General features: G+C 45.2%; 1 long non-coding RNA gene across 1 annotated transcript; it reads right to left on the reverse strand.

Annotated features, from left to right (window-relative positions):
• Positions 1-1,328: 1,328 nt before the first annotated feature.
• LOC142761781 (uncharacterized) lies at positions 1,329-16,488 on the reverse strand. The gene is made up of 3 exons (XR_012889223.1): positions 16,376-16,488; positions 1,481-1,614; positions 1,329-1,415 (listed from the first exon to the last, which is right to left on the reverse strand). It is a non-coding gene; the product is annotated as an uncharacterized LOC142761781 (long non-coding RNA).
• Positions 16,489-18,638: the final 2,150 nt, after the last annotated feature.

Genomic DNA, 18,638 nt, shown 5'->3' on the forward strand with positions numbered 1-18,638 from the left:
AACAGAATTTAAAAAATTTTGCGTTTGAACGATTTATTTCGAACATGCCTGATCACAGTATTGCACATTAAAATGAACAAGTTTTTCGAAACTTCGAAGAAGAGAGGTAAAATCCTTACGAGGATGCCTTGACGCAACCATGCACAGTCTCGCGAATTGCTGCGGAATATTGCGGGTATTACAAGGTCTCGTAAAAAACTTGTCCAAGCTGGTCAAAACTGGACCGATTTTAGAAGCAGTGCTACATGAGCTTCTGAAAGCTTTAGATAAGAGCGCAGGAACATTGAAATGGACAAAACATCATACTGTCTTATTTTGCATCTCTTACACCATAGCTCATTAGGTCTGACAAGAGGATATAATGGCAACGTAACATGATGCTATATCATTTCACACTAGAGCCCCGTTTTTTTTAGGTTTCGGTGATCGTTAATGAACCTCTGCGGGGCGAAATTTCCAAAGCCATGCATTTGGGCCTCTCTCACTGTAATATTTTGTAGTTTCGGGATCCTAGATATCGCCAATATTAATATTGTTAGTAATACTCCTAGTTCATTATTATTATTATTATTATTATTATTATTATTATTATTATTATTATTATTATTATTATTATTTGATGACAAAGTAAAGTCCGCTGCCAAATTTGTCCCATTTCAAAGAATGCTTGAGATCTTCGGTATGAAATGTTGGACGTTGTGTAAGATGCGTGCATTTTGTTATTGATATGATCGACTGCTCATGAGAACACTGCGAGGTCAAATATTGATTGCTCAAAGTGTGTCGAATAGAAACAGTAGCCCCCTAACACAGACGTCTGTCTGCTGTAGCACTTGGTGAAACTTGATAGATTAGAATCACTCATTCATTGCCCTCTTGTAAAACAGCAGACCAACGTTTTAACCATATTTTTTCGTTTCATCTAGAGCAGTAGAAAAATACCACAAACTATTTATATAGCGAGCAGCTTTACGCTTAAATTATTGACTACAACTCATTGAACAAACAATTTGTGAAAGAAAGACGGCATGTTACAACGGCTGTCACATTGCAGGTACTGTAAGACATTTTTAATACCCTAAAATTATTTGTTGTAAAGCAAGAAGTTGCTTAAAAGATAACAGTAAATGTGTCCCAAGTTTGTTCGCAGGAGCACCACAGGATGATATAATAACCGTCACTAATGCCCGCGTTGTTTGTTTCGGGCCATATCCTCTTAGATGTTTGTTCATCTCCAAATTGTTAATGTACAAACAAAGGCTAAAGATGATATTAGGTAGCATTCAGTTAAAACATAGACTTGGTGAGTAATAAATGTAAGCAGCTTACCTGGAGGAGAAACTCTCATTGCATCATACGTGGCGTTAGTAAAAAGGCTGATGGTTATAAAAATCCCCTGCAAAGTTGTGTTGACCCTACAGGTGTTGGTTTTGTATCAGTGTATACGAATGATGTTTCTATGATAGACAGTAATGGTTACCATTCATGTCCTAAGCAATATTCCCTCTCAAAGAAAACAGAAGTATTAGTTGCATTATTCACGAAATCAACTTTGCAGGTTATTTTTCTTCGTGTTGTCAGCATAGTCCAGATAGTCGTATTTGGTGTGTAGAACTGCAAAAAAATAGAAACGTAATCGATGACAACGAAAGAGAAGGCAGAAGCATCCAGTGTTAGAGGAAGAAGTTTCTGAACCTTGTGAAACGTGCCGGGACAATTTTATGCTTTTATGCTTACTCATTTTTCTGTTGCTGCAACGTTGAAAGATATTGCGGGAAACGCTTGGTTTCATAGCAGGACAAAGCATCGTAACGGCATATGAGCGTAAAACAGTGGAATTACTCGTTGACTCATCAGATAAAATAACACAGTTTTCAAGACATGATAGTTTAAATAAATTTATTAGTGGACCTACGAAGCTTGCTATTCGCACAATGCTCTTGCAGTTGAGCCAAGGATATATGTACCAAGTTCACTTTGATGAATGTCGCACTTTACCAGCAATGTGTTTTTCAAAACGTAATCGTTTCATTCAGTATAACTATCTTTTTTCGCTAGTAATACGCACACATAAAAATTGCTATTGCCGAACAAAAAGAATACTTTTTCTAAAGAGGCACTGGTGTGTTCCGTATTACATACACGTTTTGTTAGAAATATATTTGCTAGTCTAACGTCCAGCCTGGTTGACCTCTACATCAAGTACAGCCACTGTGAGGACAGCGCCTCAGTGATGGCCTCACTTCATTCTGTTTGTGCCGCAGACCACTACTGCCAATCTACGCATCCTCAACAGGCAAGCACTGTCCTTGTACCTTGAAAGTATTGTGCCTAACGAGATTAAGGACATCAGGATAAACACGAGGAAGAATGTTTTGGCAATCGACATGATGAACCCGAGCGGACTGAACACGCTACAGCATGTGTCCGAGCTGGGAAACATTAAAGTCCGATCCATCATACCAGCAAATGGTGACACCGTAACAGGAGTTATCTATGATATGGACACTCAAATCATCAATGAAACTTTTCCTGTACTGATAAAACCAGTGAGTGAAAACAACGTCATTGTGCATGCTGGTCGCCTAGGCAACTCTCGTTGTGTGTGAATAACATTCAAGGGTGACTGTCTTCGCTCTTACGTGAAGGTTGGTCATTTTCGTCCCCAGGTTCGCCCATTTATTCCAAAGCCTATGCAGTGTTTCACGTGCCAGACGATTGGCCACGCTAAGGGCGTTTGTAGAAATTCCGCAGTGCGCCCCGATGCGCTGAACACCACCCAGAAGACGACTGTAGTGCAACTACGTTGAAATGCTCCAACTGCCACGGCGCTGACAGTGCTTCCTCCAATGACTGTCCTCAGATTAAGAAAGAGATTTATATTCTGAGGCGAATGGTGCGCGACAACTTGACTCACAGAGAATCTGCACAAAAAGTAAGGCGAAGGCGCCGTCATCGTCGAAGGTCCTCACGAAGGACAGTGCAAAATCTAACGAGAGAATCAGCAACTCAAGTGGAATCGACAGGCACGGCTCCTAGCGTGAAAAACATCTGCGCTGGAAGAGAAGATCCTTGGAGATCTCTCTCACCAAAAGAATTGCCACTCCTTCAGCCTAGACGATCTGTTGAGCCTCAACAGAAGCCGCCTACACGACCTGTTGAGCCTCAACAGAAGCCGCCTCAAGAACAAGCACAAGATGCTGCAACGGCCGGGAAGTCAGATCATCGCGTGATGGTGATGCTAAGATCATTTGTGGACACCATTCACGTGTTGTTAAGCGACATGAATACACCGTCAGCCAAAAGTGCCCTTCAAGTACTGGACTCGCTTAGTCCAGTGCTAGCAGCCCTAGAGTAGACCATGGCTTACCCACCACTGTCTTTCAGGGTTGAGGTTCGTAATGCAGCAATACTGCAGTGGAATGCCAGGGGACTGAGATCGTGCATTGGTGATTTTCATCGATTTCTGTACGTCAATATGTTTCCCGTAATCCTCATTTTTGAGGCAAACTTATCGAGTGCAATACGGCTCTCGGGATACCAACATTTTATGTTGTCTACCTTAAATAAAAGCAGCAAGGTTCTGGTGTTCATTCGCCAAGACCTCACTGTCACACCGGTCCCGTTATTAGGGAGGCAATCGCCGGGCTAATTCCAAGGGTCGAAGTATCGGCCCCCCGAACCGCACCACGAAAGCGTGGACAATTTAGAAGTGGTCCTTTTTGGCGCGCCAGCGGACGCCGGCTGTGGTCCAAAGAACAAGTCAGAGCCGAGAGTTGATAAACAAACAAATTATATTCTCAATAATGGCAGATCGAAAACAATACACAAAAATGCACACTCCACAATAGTTGCATACAATATGTCACCAATCAAACCAATCAATCAACGTACTACACAATACAATCAGCCACACTTGAAACAACGGACTCGGACAACAATACGAGCTACAATGCAGTCGCATGCATTCAACAACCAAGACACTTAAAGACTAAAGAGATAGAAAACCTATTCAGTCCAAAGTTCTTGGAACCAAAGTCGAGATGATACTCTTCCGAGAATCACTCACTCAAAGTCCAGCGTTGTTCTCGTTCCGCAGTCCTCGAAGTTTCTCTTCCAGGAAACCTCGCGTCTTCAATTGGCCACTCTTCCAACTTCAACTTCTTCGCCGGAACACGTCGGCTTCACACACGCAGCTGTTGCCCCGCGTCTTCGCTCGATAGCGGTAAACACACACTCTTGCCGGTAGCTCGAGTCGTCACCCCTCAGGTGGAAATCCTCTTCACCTCCGGCCTCGTCCCTACGGACCAAAAACTTCGCCGACTACACGGCGGAATCCTTACGCGCTCTGGCGTTCACTTCCGTCTCCTCCTGATTTTTCATCTCGGCCGCTCGATTAAATACCTTCCGCGCCACCTTCCAGAAATTTCTCGTCATTTCGTCGGCGCGATACGCAACGAAGGCTGGGGAGAGGTGCGAGACGGTTCGACTGCCCTCCCCGGAGGATGATTCAACTCGGTTTGACCACGCCCCGTTCGTTCTAGAAAAATCGCGGGCTTGCTGGGTCGCCGATGCGGGGTGAGGAGGTTCGTCTGCGACGCCACGCTTCCGCGGGGAGAGCGCGCGCCCGGGGACCTTGGATGTCTGTTTTCTTCTTTTTTTTTCTTTTGACTTCGCGGCGTCTCTTTCGCGCGTTATCGCAAGAATTTGGCGTCGCGCCCTTTTTTAGCGCTCGTTCTGCGACACTGCCCCCCACTTTAAGAATATTATCTCATAATATTCAAAACCTCACAGACGAGCGCGAACAGTCACCACACACTCTCACAGACTGTAACACCATCAGTCGCTCATGACACTTCACATTCACAATAGATCACTTAATACAATTGTACATTGTAATTCAATTACACAGCACATGAAATATACCCACAGGCACACGAGTACAACACTCCACCACATATTCCCAATAATACAAATGTACCAAGTTCTCGCATTACAACAATGGTCCAATACTATACATCACATCACAGCACAACACTTCGACACTTGTGACACAGGACAACCAGAACATTAACACAACATATGTCACCCAGCACTGTCAAACCCATTCTGATTTGACTTCAGCACTTATCCTGAGTACTTCGAGCAGCGCTTGCGCCCCTTTTTGCGGTGCTCGCTCGATCTCTTTTTGTGTTTCCACGTTCTTTTTCGGCGAGCCCTTTCCAACGACGATATCTGAGGCGTCGTCTCAGCCGTGAACGCGTCATTACATCCGACGGGTCCTGTCTGTTTATTTACCCGTTTGATCATGCCTCTACATTTTGCCCAGCTGGCCAACTCCGTCTCCTTTACACTGTCGGTCGGTTGAGGTCGTGCCGACGTAAGTCCAGTTGCTCTGCCCGTGAACTTATTCGACACGATCGTCTTCTCCTTCACTGTCTCTTGCGCCGCGGCTTCGCCTTGGGCTCTAGTGAGGTTCGTCACGGGCTGCTCCTTCACTGTGTCTCGCGGCCGCTGTGTTGGCGAGGGCTCTATCTTCGGGTCTTCTCCCAAACATTCTGGATCACTCGGCCCTCGCGCCCCGTCGATGTTTCCGATGACAAGGTCGTACAGGGGGGTCGTCATGCATAAAGCAGTAACCTTCCCGCTGAAGTACGGGGTTTCAATCTCGATTTCTGCTTCGGGAAGCATCCGAACTGTACGGTCAATTAAGCAAACCGGTTTCGTTTTGCCTGTTAACTCCCTTTCCCGTACCAAATCTCTCCGCACGATAACAGTGGAGCTACCGGTATCTCTTAACACCGTAATCTTTTTGTCCGCAACTTTTCCAAGCAGCGTTGGCATTCCTTTCGTAACACCGGTTGGCTGTTTTGACATTACAGCCCCCACAATAGGAATTTTCTCCCCATTCTTCAACTCTACGAATCCATCAGTGACGGCATTATTATCAGATTTCGGTGCTGCTTGCACACAGGATACCTGGTGAGTTTGACTCACTCCGTTCCGACAAGCGTCTGCTTTGTGCCCAGTCTGACCACACTTGAAACATTTTACTGCCGTAGGGCTCGTAAAGATCGTTCGACAGTTTTTCGCGCGATGACCCACTCGGTTGCACAGAAAACATCGCGGAATGCTCTCTGGTGCACGCTTCTTTTTTTCGGGAGCCAATTTCTTCGAATCATCGGGACAATCCTTCTTGACCTTGGCCAAATTAATGCCACCTTGCGCTTCCAAGAATTGATCAGCCAATTCCAGCATGTCTTCAAATGAGTCAGCCTTCCTCTCTTTTAAGTACAGTGACAGGCTTGGGTGGCAACTAGTAAGAAATTGTTCTCTGATTAGCAGTTCTCTAAGCTCATCGTACTCCTGCGCTGTCCCTGAAAGTTCAATCCATCTGTCGAAATAATGACAAAGTCGGGCGGCATACTGCGTAGCCGTCTCTCCATCAGCTGGCTTTCCTGTCCTAAATCTGTCCCGGAATCCTTCCACGGTAAATCTAAATCGCTTCAGCAAAGCAGCTTTCACCTTTGCATAGTTGGCTGCATCGGTCGGCGTCAGCCTACCGTACACACTGAGCACTTCACCACTCAAGCAGGTACTTAAAGCAGTTGCCCATTGATGTTCCGGCCAATTCTGGCTCTTCGCAATCGTCTCAAATCGGTGAAGGTACGTGTCAAGGTCGTCCTTCCTTTCATCAAACGCTACGAGCAGCTTGCTTGGGTTCAAGCGGAAGCCGTGATCTTCCCGTTCGCTGCTTTCAACTCTAGCTTGGACGGGAGTTTCGCTTCGCTGTTGCAAACGGAGCCGCTCGAGTTCCATCTCGTGCTGCCGCTGCCGTTCCCTTTCAGCCATCTCCGCTTCTCTTTCTTCTCTCGCCCTTTCGGCTGCCAACTTTTCTCTCTCCAGCTCCATCTTCAATTGCTGCTCTCTTTCTTCCTTCAGCTGTCGCTCTTTTGCCTCTCTTTCTTCTCTCGCCCTTTCGGCTGCCAACTTTTCTCTCTCCAGCTCCAACTTCAATTGCTGCTCTCGTTCTTCCTTCAGCTGTCGCTCTTTTGCCTCTCTTTCTTCTTTCAGCTGTCGCTCCTTTGCTTCTCTTTCTTCTCTCGCCCTTTCAGCGGCCAGCCTTTCTCTCTCCAACTCAGCTGCCTTTTCTTCCTTGGCCCTCTCTGCCGCCAACCTCTCTCTCTCCACCTCAGCTTCCTTTTCCGCTTTGGCTCTTTCGACCACCAACCTCTCTTTTTCCAGCTCGCCTGCTTTTTCTTCTTTGGCTCTCTCTTTTTCTTCTTTTTCCTTCTGGGTAACCCACTTCCGTAGTTCGGCGCCAGAAAGACCCATCTTTTCACCAAGAGCAACTAACTTTTCGAGATCCATTGTGTCTCGCAACTCGCAACTAAAACCTTGCCGCGTGCAAAAAGTATGTGCCTAAATCAGTCTATCGGAACACTCCCTTGCACTCGTTAACGAGAACACTGAACAACACACACAATCGTTTCGATAGCACTATCAACAACTCGAGGCTCTTTCTCACTACTTTAGACACACTGTGCACCAAAAGGTCCTGATTCGCGGACGCCAGATTAATTGTCACACCGGTCCCGTTATTAGGGAGGCAATCGCCGGGCTAATTCCAAGGGTCGAAGTATCGGCCCCCCGAACCGCACCACGAAAGTGTGGACAATTTAGAAGTGGTCCTTTTGGCGCGCCAGCGGACGCCGGCTGTGGTCCAAAGAACAAGTCAGAGCCGAGAGTTGATAAACAAACAAATTATATTCTCAATAATGGCAGAGCGAAAACAATACACAAAAATGCTCACTCCACAATAGTTGCATACAATATGTCACCAATCAAACCAATCAATCAACGTACTACACAATACAATCAGCCACACTTGAAACAACGGACTCGGACAACAATACGAGCTACAATGCAGTCGCATGCATTGAACAACCAAGACACTTAAAGACTAAAGAGATAGAAAACCTATTCAGTCCAAAGTTCTTGGAACCAAAGTCGAGATGATACTCTTCCGAGAATCACTCACTAAAGTCCAGCGTTGTTGTCGTTCCGCAGTCCTCGAAGTTTCTCTTCCAGGAAACCTCGCGTCTTCAATTGGCCACTCTTCCAACTTCAACTTCTTCGCCGGAACACGTCGGCTTCACACACGCAGCTGTTGCCCCGCGTCTTCGCTCGATAGCGGTAAACACACACTCTTGCCGGTAGCTCGAGTCGTCACCCCTCAGGTGGAAATCCTCTTCACCTCCGGCCTCGTCCCTACGGACCAAAAACTTCGCCGACTACACGGCGGAATCCCTACGCGCTCTGGCGTTCACTTCCGTCTCCTCCTGATTTCTCATCTCGGCCGCTCGATTAAATACCTTCCGCGCCACCTTCCAGAAATTTCTCGTCATTTCGTCGGCGCGATACGCAACGAAGGCTGGGGAGAGGTGCGAGACGGTTCGACTGCCCTCCCCGGAGGATGATTCAACTCGGTTTGACCACGCCCCGTTCGTTCTAGAAAAATCGCGGGCTTGCTGGGTCGCCGATGCGGGGTGAGGAGGTTCATCTGCGACGCCACGCTTCCGCGGGGAGAGCGCGCGCCCGGGGACCTTGGATGTCTGTTTTCTTCTTTTTTTTTCTTTTGACTTCGCGGCGTCTCTTTCGCGCGTTATCGCAAGAATTTGGCGTCGCGCCCTTTTTTAGCGCTCGTTCTGCGACACTCACTTACATCCTTCAACCTCTACCACCTCAAGACGGAAACCAATACGTATGCTTAAGAGTGAAAAAAGGAGGCTCAACATCATTGTGGTTGGCGCATACCTATCACCAGAAAGCCAGTTCAATCAAAAAGGACTACGAGATATCATAGCGTTAACTCCTGACCCGTGTGTTATCAACAGGAATTTTAACGCTCATCATACATTATGGGGAAGTCAGAATATCAACATGAAGGGCACAAACTTTGTGTCTTTTGCCTCCAACAACAAACTTTAGTTACTGAACAATGGCAGTTCTACAATTTTACGTGGCTCCACATACAGTAGCTGTCTCGACTTGGATTTCGTTTTGTGAAGCTCAGTGAAACATACTTAATGGTTTACGGATATAGAAACGCATGGGAGTGATCACATTCAAACATACGTCAAGATCAGAGGATTGTCGCCTTCTAAAGTGCGCGACATGGTTAAATGAGTGGGCTGGAAAAAAATTCAGTCTCGTATGGAAGACCAATGCCAAGAACACATATGCGATTTACAAGAGGCCATCAAGAACACTGTAAAAGACTGTGTGTACGATCCCATGCCCTCTCAGAATAATGGACATCAACATAGAGCTCCGACGACGAGCTGAAAAAAGACACCGGTGCACGAAGGACGTAGAAGATTTACGGACTGCTAGACGTATGCATAAGAAGATCAAACTTCGGTTGGACAAGCTAGAATTCTAACGCTGGATTACTTTCTGCGAGTAACTCGACCCTCGTAAGCCTTTATCGCAGACATGGAGGATGGAAGGAGGTTTGAGGTCATCCCCCATTCAGAAGTCACCATTCAAGGCCTTAGCCCTTTACCAAAATTGACCAGATATGGACGTTGCTGAAAAGTTCTGCGCCGGACTATCAGAGCAAACTACAGCACTTAGCTCACCACTATTGAGGAGTTGTCCGCCACCACGTGGTTCCTGTATAAACTTCCCGATCACCATTCATGAGCTCAAGGCAGCACTCGCTTCACGCAAACGTAACTCCGCACCAGGACCTGATGGAATCTCCAACAGAGCCCTGTGTCGTCTGGGTGAGCGCGCGAGAATAGCTCTACTTCAGCTATACAATGATTGTTGGCTAGAGGGCACTGTCCCCTTAAGTCGGAAAGCTAGTAGTCTCGTACCACTGCTAAAACCTGGCAAATAACCATTAGAACTCTCCTTCTATCGCCCGATCGCATTGGCTAGTTGCGTGGGTAAAGTGATGGAGAGAATGATTCTCGGCCGACTTGAGTGGTACTTGGAGTATCATGAGATCTACCCAAATGCCATGGCGGGCTTTTGACGTGGTCGACCATCGATCGATAGCGTCATCTACCTAATCACGTACGTTGAACACGAGAAAGGTCATAAGCGTCTTTGCGCCTTCCTGTTCCTCGACGTCAAAGGAGCCTATAATTACGTTACACATGAAGCCACCCTTACGGCACTAAAAAGAATTGGAGTGGGGGGCCGAATTCTTAAGTGGGTAAGCAGTTATCTCCAAATGCGACCCTTTTTTGTGAGTACGGAGGCCGGGAACACGTGTGCACATTTCAGTTGTCGTGGCGTCCCTCAGGGTGGTGTACTGGGCCCCATGCTATTCAATATAACACTGATCGCTCTCCATATGCACCTGCCAAACAATATTTATCTATCAACATACGCTGAGGACATCTGCATCTGGACATCTGCGGTAACTCGCCTGCAGTAACGAGCGACAATACAGAGAGCTGCTACTGCAACTGTTTTGTATTTTCGCAATCGAGGCCTGGAAATTTCCTCCGGAAAGTGCGCTCTTCAGGCATTTACGCGCAAACCCATGTCGAATTACAGAGTGTCAATTAACGGTCAAAATATACCATATCGTCGGTCTCACAAATTTCTGGGTGTCATAGTCGACAGAGACATATCATGGAGCCCTCATGTCGTATTTGAAAAAGCGATTGACAGGCGTATGCCATTTTTTTCAAGCTTCTCGCTGGAAAGACTTGGAGAATGCAGCCTAATGCTATGTTACGACTGTACAGGGTGCTTTTTCTTGGCTTTTTACGGTATAGTCTGCCTACATTATCAAACGCCAGCAAAACAAGTCGACGCATAATACAAAGCGTTCAGGCACAGGCGCTTCGAATATGTTCAGGTCTGCCTCAGGGTTCCTCAACAGTGGCGACTATTGCTTTAGCCAAAGACCACCTCGTGCTGACCCATATTGAACTTGAAGCTTTGAGAACACACATAAGGCATGTGGGCCGGACTCCCCATCACCACCTAGCCTCTCTGCCAGTGGATAGACCTCATACTTCCTTTTGTCGAACAATAACTACACATGGTGACTCCCTACCAACTGGTTTTACGCCCGCGGCGAGACCTTCAATTCCTCTATGGTGTCTCAAACAGCCAGTCATCAACTTGAAAATACCAGGCATCCAGAACAAACGAGATTTCTCAATACCAGCCCTCAAGCAGCTCACCTTTCTTCTGCTGTACGAGAATTACCAAGACGGCACCCACGTGTACACCGACGGCTCCGTCCTGGCACACAGCTCAACGGCGGCGTTAGTTATTCCAACGCACGCCACAACCATCAAATTCAGGACAGCCCATGCAACCACAACAACGGCAGCAGAGCTTGCAGCGCTTCGTGCTGCGCTGCGTTTCATTAACGACCAAAGCACGCAACGGTGGAAGATTTTCTGCGGTTGCAAGGCGGCACTGCAGTCACTTCTGTCAAATCTACGCCGTGCTCTACACGAGCGGTTGGTATTTGAAACAGCAGAAATGCTACACCATATAACAGAGAAATGGCACCACGTTATATTTCAGTCGTTTCCAAGCCACAGTGGAATTCGCGGTAACGAACGAGCTGATCAACCTGCCCGTTCAGCCCATACAGAAGACAACAACCAGTCAATACCTCTCTCAAGGAAGGACGCTGCTAGGAGGCTCCACATGCTTGCTCGTCAACGCTCCATGGCTCTTTGGAATGAGCCTCTCTTTACGCACGCAAGGTTACGATCCCTTGATCTAACGTTAAGCTTACGGCTTCCAAAAAAAAAAAAAAAACGACGAGGTGACGCTACTGCTCTGTGCAGGCTATGGCTGGGATTCGCGTTTACCCATGCGTATGCGTTCCGCATAGGGATGGCCGACACCACCGACTGTTCACACAGCGGAGATGAAGAAAGAATTCGACATATCCTGTGTGACTGCCCGGAATACAACCTGGAAAGACAACACCCTTGTAATACACTAAACAGGTTAGATGACCAGCCGCTGTCAGAAGAAAGAATACTGCGCCATCGTCATGACTGATCGTCACAGAAGAAAGCCGTGCAAGCGCTACTGGGCTTCTTGCGAACTACTGGCGTGTCGGAATGCATCTGAGTGGACTGATTTTGTGTGTGCGTGTGTGTCAGTGTTTTTCTCCTATTTATTTTTTAAGTCTATTTTTCTCTTTCAACCCCCTCTTCCTCAGCTCCAATGTAGGGTAGCATACCAGATACTAGCATCTGGTTACCCTCCCTGCCTTCCTTTTTTCTTGTTTCTCTCTCTCTCTCTCTCTCTCTCTCTACATCAAGATACTTTTGGCCTTTATTGAATTCAATCTACCAAAGTAGTTCAGACTATCGAATGCAGAAGAGCACTTTTGCAATAATTTCGAATACATGCATAGTTTAACCTCCATCCATATTGCACAGTGCGTGAGGTCCCAGCATTTTGCTTCCATTGAGGCACATTGCTAGAAGTCTTCCACCAACAATGTGCCTACAAAAGCACAGGAATCATACGTTCAATGTAGACTACACTATACTCTTTAAAAGTGGTGCTTGAATATTACGTGCAACAATGGAAAGCATGCTTACAGGCCCAATTTAATTGAAATAGAAAAGAACACGCACCACCAAATAAGAAAAAAAAGCGAAAGACAGCAGAGATCGGTCTTCCATCATCTGTTGTTCTGCATTTTTTGTTTCCTAATGGTACACGTGTTCTGTATTCTACTAAGCGTGTGCCAAATAACCCGAAAGAGTTTCATTACCTAGAGACCTAGTCTGAAGCTGTGTTGCCACGAAGCATTCTCTCTGGGAATCTAATTATCACGTATGATAGTGGTTTTTTTTTATCACGAAGGCCATCAGAGCATTCGTGCATTATTTTCGGCCAGTGTACTTTGCCCTGGATTCCTGCGGATGATTCAGAAGGGTAATCTTCTTTGGTTGATAGCTGATTTTAACTTTCAATTCAAGGTTACGGATCTTTTAGCAGCTCGCCGTAAACACAGCTCTTGATTGCAGTTGTGTCGGGCACTGCTGGACAAATATTTACTTAGCAGTTAAAACGAAGCCAGCTTATCCTAACCAGTTCGCAAAGTTGCTAGATCGATACACAGCTCTATACCTACAGAATGGACCCGGTAATACTAACATGGGCGTTTAAAAGGAGCAAAAATAAATTGGCTTTTAATGTGTTCTTTCATGATTGTTTGAACAATTCTTTTGTGTCCCACTTCCTAAAGCTGTGCAAAACATCTACCACGTGCAGCTTGTTTTGGAAAGACATTATATCTGTGAATGTGTTAAAACTTAAAAAATACCGAGCTACAGACGTCGGACAGAGTGGTGTTTTGAGAGACAACAGAAACAGCGGAGCTTGCACTAACTCTCGCGAAGCTTGGGCGCAACAGAGAAAGTGGGCTACTTACCTAGCCTGAATTAGATACGTTTCTACATTCAGACCTCTGCTTCTCCAAACACTTGCTGTACTATACAATAAATGACTAGGCTTTCGGTCTTTTAAACTCTTTTTGTGTCTGTTTTTCCTGCCTGTCTTTCTCTATGTTGTCCATCAGCCTTTATCTGTTTTTGGAACAGTGGAAAATTTGTTTTTTGTTATAATTTACTAAAACGAACGCAGCCGGATATAGAGTTTGTAAATAAATGCAGGGGCTGTTGTTGTAGGGGCATTGTATGAAGCCCTTCATGCTAAAATATTTATAGTCGACGAATCCAGTGTCTAATATACTGTCATCAGCATGACATTCACCAAAATAATAATTCTGCAACAGTTTCATTTCTACGCCTCAGTTTTGTTCAGTAGATAATAATGAATTATTGCCTTTAAACTGAAGTAAGCGCAGTTTTTTCACTTGTGGGTAATAAACATCTCGAAGGCTCTAGTTGCTACTGCGTTTGATAAACATTGCTGCAATTTTTGCCCGTTAAAAGTAACGGTAACTTTTCTTAATTGAAATGATTTACTACTGCATTCAACTGAATCGCTTTGGTAATGGTGGGTGTTTTAGAAAACAATTTTTAACTATTTAAAATCGGTTTGAAATATACTCGATTTTTATGGGCAGTTTATTTGGTTCTGAAATGCACTGTTTCTAAACCATACCAATTTTTGATCCAGAAATCGGTCGCAACGTTGCCGGTGCCGCGGAATTTGCACAGATTGTGTGGCTGAGCCAATGTGACTGACTGTGCACAGCGTTGTTGAACTGACATTTCCGCCAGTTAATATGGAGCGGGCCTTGACACGTGTGAGAGTCGCAAATATTTTATGAGATATTGGAGGTATCAAAATTATGATTAGAGTACACACAGTATATGAGAGGTCAGACAAGTTATGAAGATTGTACTAATGCTCACTCCTAAATGTTTCGTTGTTATGGTGCCACCTTTAGTAACCTGGGGCCTTATCGTTGTGTCACTCCTATGAAGGTCCTTTGCTCTGTCAGTGTTATGAAAGTGCCAATACGCCGCAGATGCTTTTTGGCTAAGACCGACTATAGGTGTGCGCACTGGGCAGGGGGAGGGGGGTCAAGAGGGGGCGCAAAGCCTGCTTCTTATATTGACAATATAGGAAGGGGGCGCTGCGACGAGCCTTCATCCCCCTTGAAAGAGAACTCTGCGCATGCTTAGGCCAAACACGACCTTAGAAAGGCCATGGTGCGCTACCACTTAATGCACTGGCAGAAGTGAGTGAACCATACTCGGGGACAACTTTCTGGGGCAATGAAGGGAAAGCTCTGTGGGCAGCGCTACTGTGCTTGTACTCCTCCGCGAAGTAGTCCGGTTCAGCTCACGTTTGGAATGACAGCCATTATCAAGTAATTCCGCTGCACACAATTAGATACATCCGCTCACTTGTGAGTGAAATACAGTACAAGCTCCTTCGGCGTGTCGTCCGATTATCTGAAGGGCGACTCGCACTCACCTAAAGACCAAGACAGGATTTCGATCATGAGGTGAACGTAAAAGGTCGGACGTTTTTAGGCGCACAAAAACGCGAAACGACTGTTTAGAAAGCAACAACAAATAATGATGCCTCCTTGGTGCATGTACCATCTCTTTATAAACAGCATCTAGTAGAAGATAATGTTGTTATTTTTTACCAATTTAACGCGAAAAACACGAACGCATTTGTAGCACTTTTATTCTACAGTGGTGGCACATGCCCACCTTGGCTCTGTAGCCTTTCCTTCATTGGCTCAGAACGTTATCGCTGACGATATCTGTTTTATTTGCGACGCCCCGCTACATGGTAAAATACCCTTATTTGAGAAGGAAAAGACAAAGTAATTATTCTAGCGCGGACAAATGAAACATCCCAAAAATAAAGCACGCTCCTAAGTAACAGAGAAGTCTATTTGGGCTCAGACTTCGAGACAGCCACACGATGTGTACAGTTTCAAAGCTTCATTATAATGTTGATGTTCACCAATGTCGCTATTATCTTTTCTATCATTTCTTCGCTGCCATGATGCTGTGTGTCGAATGATAGGGCCGTAAGTTAATTATTTAGGAAACGAAACCATTAGGTGGCATCCAACTTCACAATCATGCCTTTACATGTGGCGCAGTCTTTGTGCGTAAATAATTGTGTCCATTCATTTTCTACCCCACCTGGCTATTTTGTAGGGATGAAATGTCATTGATGGGAAGCGTGTCAGCTGCTTCACGTGCCGGTACGGTGTCATCAAACGGCGATGCTACCGTGCTCAGGTAACTGCCCTAAACGCTGAACTCCTCGCTGGTAACTTTGGATGAGCTGGTAGAGCTGTTTTCTCGTCGGGAAACATCGTTAGTCCAGTTGTTCACGTGACAGAAAAATAAGCTGAGAATATGTTGGCGTGAAGTGTACTTAACGACGTCCAATATTTTACACTAAATAAAGCAGTTCCCTATTAACCTTTTGGTCTGCACACTTTGTTTATAGTTTATTAGAAATTATTTACCAGTCTCTCGGCTGAATGAGCCACGCTAGGTGTTACAAGACCAATAATGCTATTTAAAAATCACATCAGTTCAGTATGGTCACGTATGTACCCGTGTTTCCATGTAATGGTAAAAAAACGGCACATTGATCAATATATGGATGAGTTCTTAAAAAAATTATATAAGCAAAGTTAGAGCTAGAATTCACGAACGATAAATAACAACACAAGTGAGCTTTCTTTCGGAAAGCGTGTGCATCATAAGTAAATTGTCAGTGAGCGATCGTAGAAGATTGAATTGGCTGTAGAAAGCGGAGAGGCACATATACTGCCAAAACGTTTGTCAAAATATATATTCCCGTTAACCACGCACGTCATGCTGTAACTATAGGTGAATCCTGTATGACTACCAACCTGTGTGATGTCTGGTGCCTGAAGCCCAGGAAGGTGAAGAAGGTTATGACATTTTATAAAAATAGTTAGAGCTGAAACTGTAAGCGCTACTAGAATATCGTACCTTGTCATCTTCGCGGTACAATAAATAATAAATCCTTGCGCGCTTAAGTAGCTGCTTAGTAAGGCGCAACCAGTTGTTACAGTGCTTTCATATATCTTTTGTAATGAATATTTTTTTCTTACAAAATCTCGAAAGAATACAATGCCTATTCAATATACAAGGCACGGCTCATTCGTTTGCCTTCTGCTCACTTGTGTTATATTGGTGAAATCAAATGATGAGTTTATGCTAGGCGGAATAGCTGACTGCACATATACTACAATAAATGAAGCTTTAGTAGTCGTGATTACATTATATGGAGGTATTATGAGCACTCATTTGAGAGTTTGTGACACCCGCGGCCAGGGTTCGATACCGCGACCTGTGGGCCAGCAGCCGAGTACCTTAGCCACTAGACCACAGCGGCAACGACAGGCAATAAAACATTTTAAAAAGGACAACCAGGTGCATATATTGCGCATTGTGCAACGAGTGGGTCGTCGAATGCTCTAACGCTTTACAAAAGTTTATTCTTGTTCAACTATTAACTTTTGCGCATACCCACTGTGGGGACTGGCGTGGATTACAAAAACTTCTGGTATAATTTTCTTCGTTGTCAGCCACATCACACACAAAAAATGAACAATTTTTCTTGCAGGTATGCTGCGAGTACCACGCTTCTCCGAAGAATCACGAAGGATGGCATAGTGGATGCCTGCCTACTAAGTAATGATTATTAACGTACCCTGCAGTTATGCTTGCAGCAGGCTTTTAACACTATTAGGGCAACTGCTATAGGGCCACTTGCAAGGTAATCACTACGCCATAAATCATCATAACTTTTATGTAATGGAAAGACATTCACTAAGCCATCCTTTCAAGAAACGCGGTACCCGCTACACACTTGCAAGAAATTTGGTGCATTTTTTATGCTGTGGCTGACGACCTTAAAGAATTATGCCAGAGCCTCTACCAATAGGTGGGAACAATGGGTGACAAGGTCGATAAGCAATTCACAATGTTTGATGCCGAATTGTTCCTTGGCTATCCTAAAACGTTTTACAACTCATATTAACACAATTCCCTTCGCGACATCAAAACTACCTACGGTTAGTTAGCAACATAGTTTCAAGCACCGGCAAAGCACAGTGGTTTAACACTGGATTGGCACGCAGGAGACCCGAGTTGGAATTCCATCATAACCCTGGTGTTTTTAATCTCTTAGTTTTTTCCCCTTTCGCGTGATAGTGATTACGGACACTGGTGGTGGTGTGGGTAGCGGTGCTGGTGGTGGCGGACAACTATAGCGCAAGAGATCCTTGTGATCTCAAACAGCTTTCGCTATATTATATGTTCTGCACAAAGTGATTGTCGCACTTTTACAAACTGCTGCACCGAATTCTGTGTGCCCTCTCTTAGTCGATTTTTTTCTCAACTCCCTACTGATTAGCACAATTCCTCACTACAGTTAAAAATCCTGCGATGATGTATATGTAAGATGCCCTTCTTGGGTACAAGTCAACCATAAATACGCTCCAGCATGAAAATGAAACACGCTGCTCACACAGCACGAAAAATACAAGAGACGATGATGCACCAGAGAAGAACAGTGTTCCTGTCCCTTGTCTCAGTTGCTGTGTGCCTCTTATCGCTATGAACCAAGTTGCCAAGATGAAAGCCATCATTCCGAAGTTGCCCCCTGACCTCAATAATGATACTTTTCACAGTCCAAATACAATTACCATGTAAAAACTTTTACCATTGCAGCATATTTAATCAATAACATTTGTAAAATAATACAGCAACATATCAGATTTAACTACGTGGGGTTCACTGTCTTTTCTAAAAAATGGCTGCTGGTTGATGTCGGAGTATCTAAAAAAAATTGATCGTAAAAAAATGACAGCTTTAAAGTGTTACTGTGCAAACCACCAGGAATGCTTTTAGCTACACGCACGCAGTGCGTGTTGAGAACAACCACCGAGCTCCGCCTGCTGGGAATCACGAACACTGCGGTAGCCAACGACAGGCAATCTTGTTGTTGCGCTTGTCACGCTATCATGTTTTGAGTGCCCGCGCCATGCTGTCTACGTGCACGAGAAATGCAGGCAACGAATCGAGTCTCTAACATGTCCGGGAAGCCAGCGCGTGGCCACTATGTTTTGCGCATGTGCACTGCTT

The sequence above is a fragment of the Rhipicephalus microplus genome, unplaced genomic scaffold (genome assembly GCF_043290135.1).
Source record: "Rhipicephalus microplus isolate Deutch F79 unplaced genomic scaffold, USDA_Rmic scaffold_42, whole genome shotgun sequence".
Classification (NCBI taxonomy): domain Eukaryota; kingdom Metazoa; phylum Arthropoda; class Arachnida; order Ixodida; family Ixodidae; genus Rhipicephalus; species Rhipicephalus microplus.